This window comes from Rattus norvegicus, chromosome 8 (assembly GCF_036323735.1).
Source record: "Rattus norvegicus strain BN/NHsdMcwi chromosome 8, GRCr8, whole genome shotgun sequence".
NCBI lineage: Eukaryota > Metazoa > Chordata > Mammalia > Rodentia > Muridae > Rattus > Rattus norvegicus.
This window is the reverse complement of record NC_086026.1, coordinates 80,065,309-80,075,947: the sequence shown is the minus strand read 5'-3', so window position 1 is coordinate 80,075,947 and position 10,639 is coordinate 80,065,309. Positions and strand designations below refer to the sequence as shown.

Here is a 10,639-nt window from a genome sequence, read left to right as displayed (position 1 = left end):
AGTCACAAGACACTGAAGAAGCAAACAACAGAATACTAAAAACAGAGAACGAATTTGGAAGTTCAAGCCCAGTATTGGCCCAAAGCATAACAGGAATCTCTCTCTGAATTAATGAAGTGTGAAGAAATGAAAGAAAGCGAAGCTGTTGGAGTGGAGCGAGTGTTGACGTGATTTACGGTCATGCATGCTTTAGGAAGCACCTTCGGATATGAGTGTGAGAGCAGAGAAGAGGAACTGCAGGCAGCAGACATCCACAGGGTTGATATTCTGACCAGAGTGAAGGAGTAAGAGACTTAGCAGGGTATTTTTTTCTGGGCTCATAAACTCTTTGTGTGTGTGTGTGTGTGTGTGTGTGTGTGGGAGGGGGTAAACTGAGGCAGAGTGGCGGCTCCCTTTGGAGTCTGTGCTGTGTGTGCTTGTGTACCAAGAATACTGCTTATACATAACATGAGCTCTTCCTGAAAAACAAAAATAAAATTTTAACTTTTAGGTGGAGAATAAGTAAGAGTAGAAGTTAATGGAATGGCAAACAAAACCAATAAACAAACACTGACAGTGCTGGGCATGGTGGGGTCACGCCTTTAATCCCAGAGGCAGAGGCAGCCACATCCTAAGTTCCAGGGCAGGGAATCTGCCATCAGTAACTGGCCTTACCATTTCAGCGAGAACTCACCTCGTTGTTATTTAAAAAACAAAACCAACCAACCAAACAAACATTAGTGAGATATTTCTCAGGGTCTACTAAGAATGAAAAGATGCTTTGGGCCGGGTGGGGTTGGGGGGTCCAGTTCAGTTAGTAGGTGCTTGCCTAGTATGCATGAAGCCCTGGGTTCTATCCCCAGCACTAACATGGTCGTTCATACCAGGAATCCCAGCACTCAAGAAATGGAAGCAGGAAAATCAGTAGTCCAAAGTCCTCTTTGGGTACATAGCTGATGTGTGGGCTGGCCTGGGAAACATGAGACCCTGTCTCAAACAAACAAACAAACAAACAAACAAACAAACAAACAAACAAACAAAAACAAACCCAAATGGTCTGGTCTACATAGTGAATTTCAGATCACCCAATGGCTATATAGTGAGACCCTGTCTCAAAATAAAAATGTAAAAGGCCTATGAGATGGCTCAGCAGGTACAGGTGACTGCTGCCAAGCCTGGCCACCTGAGTTTGATCCCACAGACCCTCACTGGTAGAAGGAGAGAACCGACCTCTGCAAGCACACTGTGCCACTTCTGTTGACCCCAGGAAAGAAATAAACATAATGAAAACATTGCACCTTTGCTATTAGATAGCTTTATTGTAAGATGTCCTCTGCGTCTTACTATTCTGCCAAGGAAAACACCAGTGCAGACCCTCACGCTTACATGGCAAGCATTAGACTGACTGAGCCATCACCCCGTCCACTGAACAAGTTCATGTCTAAGTAGGGCATTCCTGGTTCCACTGAGTTGGGTGCACAGCCTGTGGACAGCCTGCTGCCCAAGAACCACTGAGGGTCTACAGTTTCTCTTCTGCTTGCTCTCTGTTTAATGGAAGCATAGGACACTGTAAAGCCTCTTCTTTCCCCAATATAAATACTTAATGCTGTAATTTTCTCTGAGAGCACTGCTTCAGTGGCATGCCACAGTTTTTTAATAGTCGTGGTTTTATCTCTGTTGAGCTAAAAATATACTTTTCTGATTCCTTGACCTGAGTCCTTAAAAGTGGTTTTTTTTAATTAGCTTCCAGTTTCAAATATTTTTTTTCTGTTACCTAATTTAATTTATATTTGTACATGAATCTGTTTATTCTAGATTTATAAGCATTTGCTTTACGGATGGGAGTATGATATAATTTGGTAAATATGCGCTGCTGCCTTGGTGAGCATGTGTTGTTACTGGATGTAGGTCAGGTTGATTAATATTGTAGACTTTTCCATGACTTTCATTTCTTTAAAAAAAATATATGGAACGCTTCATGAATTTGAGTGTCATCCTTCACAGAAGCCATGCCGATCTTCTCTGTATCATTCTGACTCTCAGTCTACGTGCTGCCGAAGTGAGCACAACTGTACTGGTGTAAAAAGTTATTCTGTCGGGGTTGTGGATTTAGCTCAGTGGTAGAGCGCTTGCCTAGCAAACACAAGGCCCTGGGTTCGGTCCCCAGCTCCGAAAAAAAGAAAAAGGAAAAAAAAGTTATTCTGTCAATTATCAATAGCAGAGTTAAAGTCACTAACAATACGTATTTGTACATTTTGCACTTAAATCTTGTTGTTTTATGGGGTGTGAGGCACATGACTTTAATTTCAGCATTTGAAATGCAGAGGCAGGCAGATGTCCGAGTTCAAGGCCAACCTGGTCTATAAAGAGAATTTTAGGCCATCCAGGGATTCTGCCTAAATATAATGATAACAACAATAATAGAGCCTGGAGAGATGGCTCACACTGGCTGCTCTTGCAGAGGACCCACATGGCAGCTTACAACAATTTTGTCATTCTAGTTCCAGGGGGTCCAGTCCTCTCTTATGACCTCTGTGGACACCAGGTATGAAAATGGTGCACAGACATAAATGTAGGCAAATACCCCTATACACAGACACATAAATACATAAATAAAATAATGCATAAACTAAACCTTTGGATGTAAGAACCAAATGACACGTAGATTCAAATCTGATTATGTGCCTCTTTGAGCTTGGAGTTCCCATGAAATAATAGGGTGGAGATACAGAATAGGCAAGATCGGGACAAAGATATAAAACTGAGACATCAGCACACATTCGAAGTTGCATACATAATTCCTCAGGAAAAAACCACACAGGCAGAACATCTGGGCTAGATAATTGGTACTTGCCATCCCACGGCAGATAACTAAAGAGATGTAAAAATCAAACATCTTGTAATTTTGTAGGAATTAGAAGTAAGACACGATCTAGATCTAGGGCCCAGAGTGAGCCATTTGGGAGCAGTTTTTTTCTATATTCTTTGCAGACCCTATGGAGGCAAATGAGACACTGAGGCATTTAAAGAAACCTTCCTGGGCTGTAGGGTGACGGCTGGAATATAAGCCTTCAAGGATGGCCATCCACAGGAGACATGGATAGGGACTTGACAGGCTGTGTCCTGAGAGGGTGGGTGTGGACCACAGTCCTCTAGCCGGGCAGTGATGGAGCAGATCACACACCTTTGTCCTAGACTGTGTACTGCTTTGAGCGCTTGACTGACACAACCAGAATCCCTTGAGAAGGAAGTTAGCATTGGGTGATATCTGTGAAAACCACTTCAAGCTTAGTGTCCTGAACTCACAATGAGAAACTATGAGGCAGAACATGAGGAAAAGGAAGTGACCAGAGACTCACAGGAACTCCAGAGACTGAACTTACCAGATACAGAATTTGAAAACAATGTTGGCTGTTGTGTTTAGGGGACAAAAAATTGGAAATTTTAGCAGGAAGCCATGAACTATATTCTTTGAAACAGTGACAGACACAGCATATTTACAACACAAACAATTTTAGAAATCAAGAATTATAATACCATATCTGGCATGGTGATGCCAGCCTTTAATTTTAATACCTGGAAGTCAGAGGTAGGTAGATCTCTGAGTTTCAAGGCCAGCTTAATCTCCAGCAAATTCTAGGACAGTTAGGGCTACATAGAGAAACCCTGTCTTGAAAAGACAAAACCAAGCCAAACCAAAATTATAATACCAATTAAAAAAAATGAAATTAGTAGATTAGACCTCTACTACAAAGAATTGATGGGTTCGGTCCCCAGCTCCGGAAAAAAAGAACCAAAAAAAAAAAAAAAAAGAATTGAATGAAATTCTAGAATGAAGTAAGAATTAATTTTAAAATGAAAGTAATGATGTAGACATAGGGATGTGTTATATGCACACAGAGACACAGACACACACACACACAGACACATAGACAGACATACATACACAGAAAGGCATATACACACACAGACACACACACACACACACACACACACACACACACACACACACACAGACACACAAAACACACATAGAGTTTTAACTAAAATGTCTATGCTGCCAATGGATAACTAATTAAAGGATGTAATTGTAGGGTATTCACCATGCAAAAAAGAAGATAATCTTGCATGAAAAAAGTCAGGTGAGGGGCTGGAGAGATGGCTCAGCGGTTAAGAGCACTGACTGCTCTTCCAGAGGTCCTGAGTTCGATTCCCAGCAACCACATGGTGGCTCATAACCATCTGTCACGGAATCCAATGGTGTCTTTGGTGTGTCTGAATTCTGCTACAGTGTACTCACATACATAAAATAAATAAATAAATCTTTAAAAAAAAGTCAGGTGAGCCAGTGTAGTGGCTCATTGAGTCCTTGCCCCAGTAGCCTGGTGATCTGAGCTTGATCCCTGGAACCTACATAAAGGTGGAAGGAGAGAACTGACACCCACAAACAAGTCCGTTGGTCCATGTGTCCAATGTGGCACACCGATTACCCTCCCATTGTGCACACACACAACAAACAATTTTATTTGTTCATTAATTTATTTGTTTTTTTGTTTTAGACAGGGTCACACTATATAGTCCTAAATGACCTGGAACTCACTATGTGGACTTGGCTGGTCTCAAACTCAGGGTGGTCTGCTTGCCTCTGCCACCTGAGTGTTGAGGAGAAAGCAGGTATCACTATAACTGGCTACAATCATTTTTAAAAATAAAAATAGGGGTTGGGGATTTAGCTCAGTGGTAGAGCACTTGCCTAGCAAGCTCAAGGCCCTGGGTTCGGTCCCCAGCTCCGAAAAAAAGAATAGAGAAGAAAAAAAAAAAAAATAGAAGCAAAACAAAAAGAAACAGAGGGTGTAGAAAGCAGTGGAGTGCGAACAAAGCTGAACCTGGTAGCCTAGTCCTGTAACCTTATCCACTCAGGAAACTGAGGCAGAAGGATGGTAAATTCAAAATTTTCTGAGCTATACAAGGTTGAAGTCAGCCTGGCTAATTTAGTGAGTTTTTTTGTACAAAAGCAGGGGAGGGGGGTGGAAACGGAGAATGGAGAATGACTATGAATAGATATGTCATATTGATTATGAAAATAGGGTTATGCAAAGCAGTAGACTGTGAGAGGTAAAAGTTAAAGAATTCTAGCACATGGTAGAAGTGAGTACGTTAGTTAGGGATATATATATAAAATATATATTATAGTATATGGTAAATGCTATTAAATTATTTATAGACTTTTGCCCAGGACATTAAAGGTATCAATACCAATCAAAATCTTTTCTTTAGATTTACTTTATTTGGGCTGGAGAGATGGCTCAGTGGTTAAGAGCACAGACTGCTCTTCCAGAGGCCCTGAGTTCAATTCCCAGCAACCACATGGTTGCTCACCACCATCTGTAATGGGATCTGATGCCCTCTTCTCGTGTGTCTGAAGACAGCAACAGTGTACTCGTATACATGAAAAATAAATAAATAAATCTTTTTAAAAAATTTAAAAAAGATTTACTTTATTTCATGTGTTTGCCTGTACCTATGGATGTGCATCATGGACATGCAATGTCTGAGGATGTCAAAAGAGGGTCTCAGGTGCGGGTGCTGGGAATTGAACCCAGGTCTTAACTGCTAAACTGCTAAACTGTCTTTCTAGCCCCACATTATCAGGGTTTTGATTTTTTTTTTTTAATTCAGGATAAGGTTTCTCTGGCTGTCCTGCTGCTCACTCTGTAGATAAAGCTGGCCTTGAACTCACAGAGATCTACCAGCTTCTGCCCCTGAGGGCTGGGATTAAAGATGTTTATCACTAGCACCGGGAAGGGACAGGTTTTGACTTTCTTTTTGTAGACCAGGCTGGCCTCAAACTAGAGATCTGCTCAGCCTGCCTGTACCCCTACGGCTGTCCTTGCCTCTGTGCTGGGATTAAAGGGTGTGCCATCACTGCCCAGCACATTTTGAATTTTTTAGAAAGGACTATGATACTTTCTAAGGTACTCACTAAGAAAAGAACACCCCCCCCCAAAAAAAAACCCACCAGTGTGACCACAATATATACCACTTCATGCCTCCTCACTTGGATGACTTATCAAAAAGACAAACTGGGAACCCAGCTAAGTGGGAGGCCGGCATAGGAGGAACACGTGAGCCCACATGCTCAAGGTCAGCTTGGAAAACACAGTGAGGGCAGGTCTCTAAAAACAAACAAACAAAACCAAACAGGACAATAACAAGGGTTGGTGTAGGGACACTGTAGCACTCTTGATACTGTCTTTTTGAAGTACACGTGTGTAGCTGCCATGAGAGACAGACTAATGCTTCCTTACTAAGTTAATCACAGAGTGACCATTTGAGCCAGCAAATCCTCCTCTTAGGTATATACCCTGAACCAACAGCAAGGATTCAGACAGACACCTGAACCTAAATGCTTACAGCAGCATTATTTGCAGTGCACAGAAGGTGTCTCAGTGGGTAATTCAGTAAGCCATTTTAGAATTCAGAACTCTTCTGTAGTCCTGGGAATTTAATAGGTTTCTCAATATTTCTTCTTCTCCCCGTGAAGCCTGGATGCCTTTGATCCCAGCACTTGGGAGGCAGAGTCAGGGGATGATCTCTGAGTTTGAGGCTAGCCTGGTCTACAGAATGAGTTCCAGGACAGCCAGGTCTATACAGGAAAACCTTGCCTTAAAACAAACAAACCGAAAACAAAAAACAAAAAAAAGAAAACTCTTAATAAGAAACCCCTATGTATTATAGCTGATATATAATATATATGTTTTTATATATCATATTATTTCATATATGGTTTACATATATATCATATGTGTTATATATCTCTATATATGTATAGTGCTGTAGGCTGCACCCTTACCTTTTCTTTTGGTATTCCTTTTTTTTTTTTTTTACATCTTGAAAGACTTTCTTGCTTTTATCTTTCAGTTTGTCTACTGAATTTTAATCTCTGAAATCATGATTTCAATTTCCAAGCATTCTTCCACGATTTCTTCATGACCTTTGGTCCCTGTCATAAGACTACAGTGTTGGGCCATAGACATGATTCATCTGTTGAGAGTCCCTGACTGCACTTCTACAAGACCCAGGTCCTAGTCTTAGCATCAAGCATGGTGGCTCACAACTGGCTCCAACTCCGGTTCCAGAGGATCCAGTGCCCTTTTCTGGCCTCTATGGATGCTGTGCACATGTGATCCACAGAAATACATTCGGGTGAAATACTAATTAATCCCCAAAGCCATGAGAGACAGTCAAGTCATGACAACATTTTTTAAAGCTTCAAAAAAAATGTTGAAGACTTGCATTTTAAATCTCTGAGTCTATTCGAGAACTTAAACCATTTTCCCTTTTATTTGTTGGATTACCCCCACCAACTTAGTCATTCAAAAACATTTACCCATGTCTCATTCATGTTCAGCTTCTCATAAACTGGCCTTTCTTCTCTGTCAATGAATATTTACAAATGTCGTAGTTGAAACACCAAACCTGAATTGTGCACAAATGGGTACCGTTGACTGTAGGCAGGCAGGTGTGGGCAGGTTGGCCCTGAGCATTGGAATGGGAAGTACTTGTTAGTCACAGCTTGCCCCACCTGCTGCTCTGCCTCTCCACAACTAATTCAATTGGTTTCTCTACTCAATTCCTGCCCTGTTCTCAGCCAGTATTGAAAGGCCTAGGTACCATATTCTTTATCTGTGGTGAAGAGAGAAGTGGAGAGGCCTGTCCTCGCCACAGAGAGACTGAAAACTACTCTCTTTCTCTACCCATCACCTCTTGTACTCTTGGCTGGCTTGCTCGTGGCCTGAGTCCCTGTCCTCTCCAAACCAGCGAGACATAAGCCACCAGCCTGCTCTGACAGACGCCTTTGCTGGTGCCTCTTCCACAGTAGTCTGGGTTACCTGATTCCTCTTCCAGACATTTGACGGACGGACTGACTTACTAGCGACCTGCTCCCATATCTTGTGTTAGGTTTGTATCTTTTTAATGCCTCTGCTTAGTCGTCAGAGAGATGTCGGGGATGATAAACACGCGTAGACAGCCTTTTTATCTGTGCCTGGAAGGAAAGATTAAGTTAAATCGCATGACACTTGCTGCATAAAGATCTGTTTAAATGTACGCTGACACACTTTTCTTCTACAAGGGAAACCACACCATGCATGTGGAGGAGGTCACAGACAACGTTTAGGAATTGATTCTCTCCTTCTACCATGTCGGTCCAGGGACTTGAACTCAGGTCATCCGTTTTTATGTTAAACACCTTCATCTACAGTCATTCCACAGGCCCTCAGATGTACATTTTTGAGAAGACAAATATCACACAGTCTTCAGAATGACCTGCGTGTGGAGTTGCTTCAGTAGCACCGATTCAGTAGGTGGCACCATTTCCCAGTCCAACACTGTCCCACTTTGGAGACCAAAGGGCTCTGAGTTGTACTTACCTGTGTACCTGAGTCAGCATTAGCCAACTGACTAAACTTCAACTGCAATCTCTAAGTCATTTCAAGTCTCTGAGGCATTAGCACAATGGTGACAATCTGTGGGCTGGCCATACTGTTCACTGATAGAACATTCCCAAGCCTGCAGTAAGATGCAGCATTTGATCCCCGCCCCCCAACTCCCAGCACCTCCAAACGTATTACCAGCAGCACTTAGTGCCAGCAGCATTCAGATTCAAGCTGTTAAGTAGTTCTTAAATCCACGCTGAGGCAGCTTGGGGTGATGACTTGGTGGTTAAGAATGTGTACTTCTCTTGAGGAGTTTCTGAATTCAATTTCTAGCACTCAAATGGGGCCATTCACAACCACCTGTTACCACAGCTCCAGGGGCATCTGATGCCTCTGGCCTCCATGAACACCTGTACACACACAAATCCTTTTTTAAAAACTCTCCCTTTGGGGCTGAAGAGATGGTTCAGTGGTTAAGAGCGCTGATTGCTCTTCCAAAGATCCTGAGTTCAATTCCCAGCAACCACATGATGGCTCACAACCATCTGTGATGGGATCTGATGCCCTCTTCTGGTGTGTCTGAAGACAGTGACAATGTACTCATATAAATAAAGTAAATAAATGATTTAAAAAAAAACACCTCTCTCTTTAGTACATGGGCATTACATTTCACTGTCCTTTCTTCTTTGTGCTAATCTTTATAAGAAGTACACTCTACAGTGCTATCTCCCGAAGTCAGTCAAGACGTCCTTTACACAGTCGAATCAATACTAAGGCAGTACCTGCTAATGTTCTTGAAAAACTTTACCTGGTCTATGGAGAATAAAAGAAAAATGTATAGGGGCAGCTTTACTTCCTGCTCTGAATTTACCAAAAACTTTAACCAGTATGGATATCACACATGAAATTAATCTTCTCAGGGTTCATATAAACCCAGTGACTAGCAAATGTGAAATGTAAGAACTCCGAGGGCCTTTGCCACGTACGGAGCCTTGTTTTTCAGTAATCGGAAACTTTCTCTTTCTTCTCTCTAGCAGCGGCGAACAGTTCAGAAATTATAGATTTCAAAGACAGCACTGCAGAGCTTGGAAAACTACCGAGAGCTACCTCAAGTCAAAGTTCAGACCGCAGCCTGTGTTGCCGTGGCCCGGCTGCAGGGAAAGTCATGTGACTAGCACAGTAAACCACCTCTGAAAATGGCTTTGAGTCAGCTGAGATTCTCAAAGTCCTAATTCTAGTCCTAATTTCTCACCAGTGGTGTGGCAAGGGCTTTCTCTTTCACCTTTCTACAGCTTTACTTAAAAATGCTTTCCTAGAACCAGCTGGCCTCCCTGGCGCCCAGAACTTGGCTTAATACCCAGAAATATCTGAGGATGCATGAACTTTCAAATGCTTATCTTTAAAGTTCCAGGATGGGGAGGGCAGTGTGGGCGGGCGGTTTTGAGACAGGGTCTAGTGTCACTAGGCAGTCCAGGCTGGCCTTGGTCAGGATCTTCCAGTCCCCTACGTGTTGACTGCTGAAGTCACAAGTGGGCGCCACCAAGTATGACTAAGATTCCAAGTATTCTGTATCACTTTGTTAGAACACAGTCTGTGACGTTAGTTTTTCAGATACTGAGCCTCAGAGAATTAGTTACTAATGATTCGAAATATCTTTTGCATTTCTCTCTCTCTCTTTTTTTTTTTTTCTTTTTTTCGGAGCTGGGGACCGAACCCAGGGCCTTGCGCTTCCTAGGCAAGCGCTCTATCACTGAGCTAAATCCCCAACCCCTTGATTCAAAATATCCTAAAGGTTAAATTCAATGCAATTAGAGAAACTTAAAGAATCATAAATATCCTTAAAATTTCTCTTTTGAGCTGGCTGTGGTGGTGCAGGCCTTTAACCCTAGCACTTGGGGTAGAGGCAGGTGGATCTTTTGTGAGTTCAGGGCCAGCTTGGTCAACATAATGAGTTCTAGGATAGCCAGAGCTACAGAATAGAGAGACGGTCTCAACAAAACAAAACAAAAATTATCTTTTGGGGTTGTCATTGAATCAAGTAGCTCTCATTTACTAGCATTTTACTAGCAGAAAATGAAAGTGGTGTCTACTGACCACCTTTGTCTCTACCCCCTTATATATACAATAAAAACCATGTAGTAGCACTACTTGAACTGCATGGTCTCTGTAATCAAGTAGTCTAAAATCTCATAAATGAAAGTAGAGAGCTCAGTCAGTAAAGT

At 42.2% G+C, this 10,639-nt stretch overlaps 1 non-coding gene across 1 annotated transcript; it reads right to left on the bottom strand.

Annotated features, from left to right (window-relative positions):
* Window positions 1-1,939: 1,939 nt before the first annotated feature.
* On the bottom strand, window positions 1,940-2,046 carry LOC120094412 (U6 spliceosomal RNA). Its single transcript, XR_005488736.1, has one exon. It is a non-coding gene; the product is annotated as a U6 spliceosomal RNA (small nuclear RNA).
* Window positions 2,047-10,639: the final 8,593 nt, after the last annotated feature.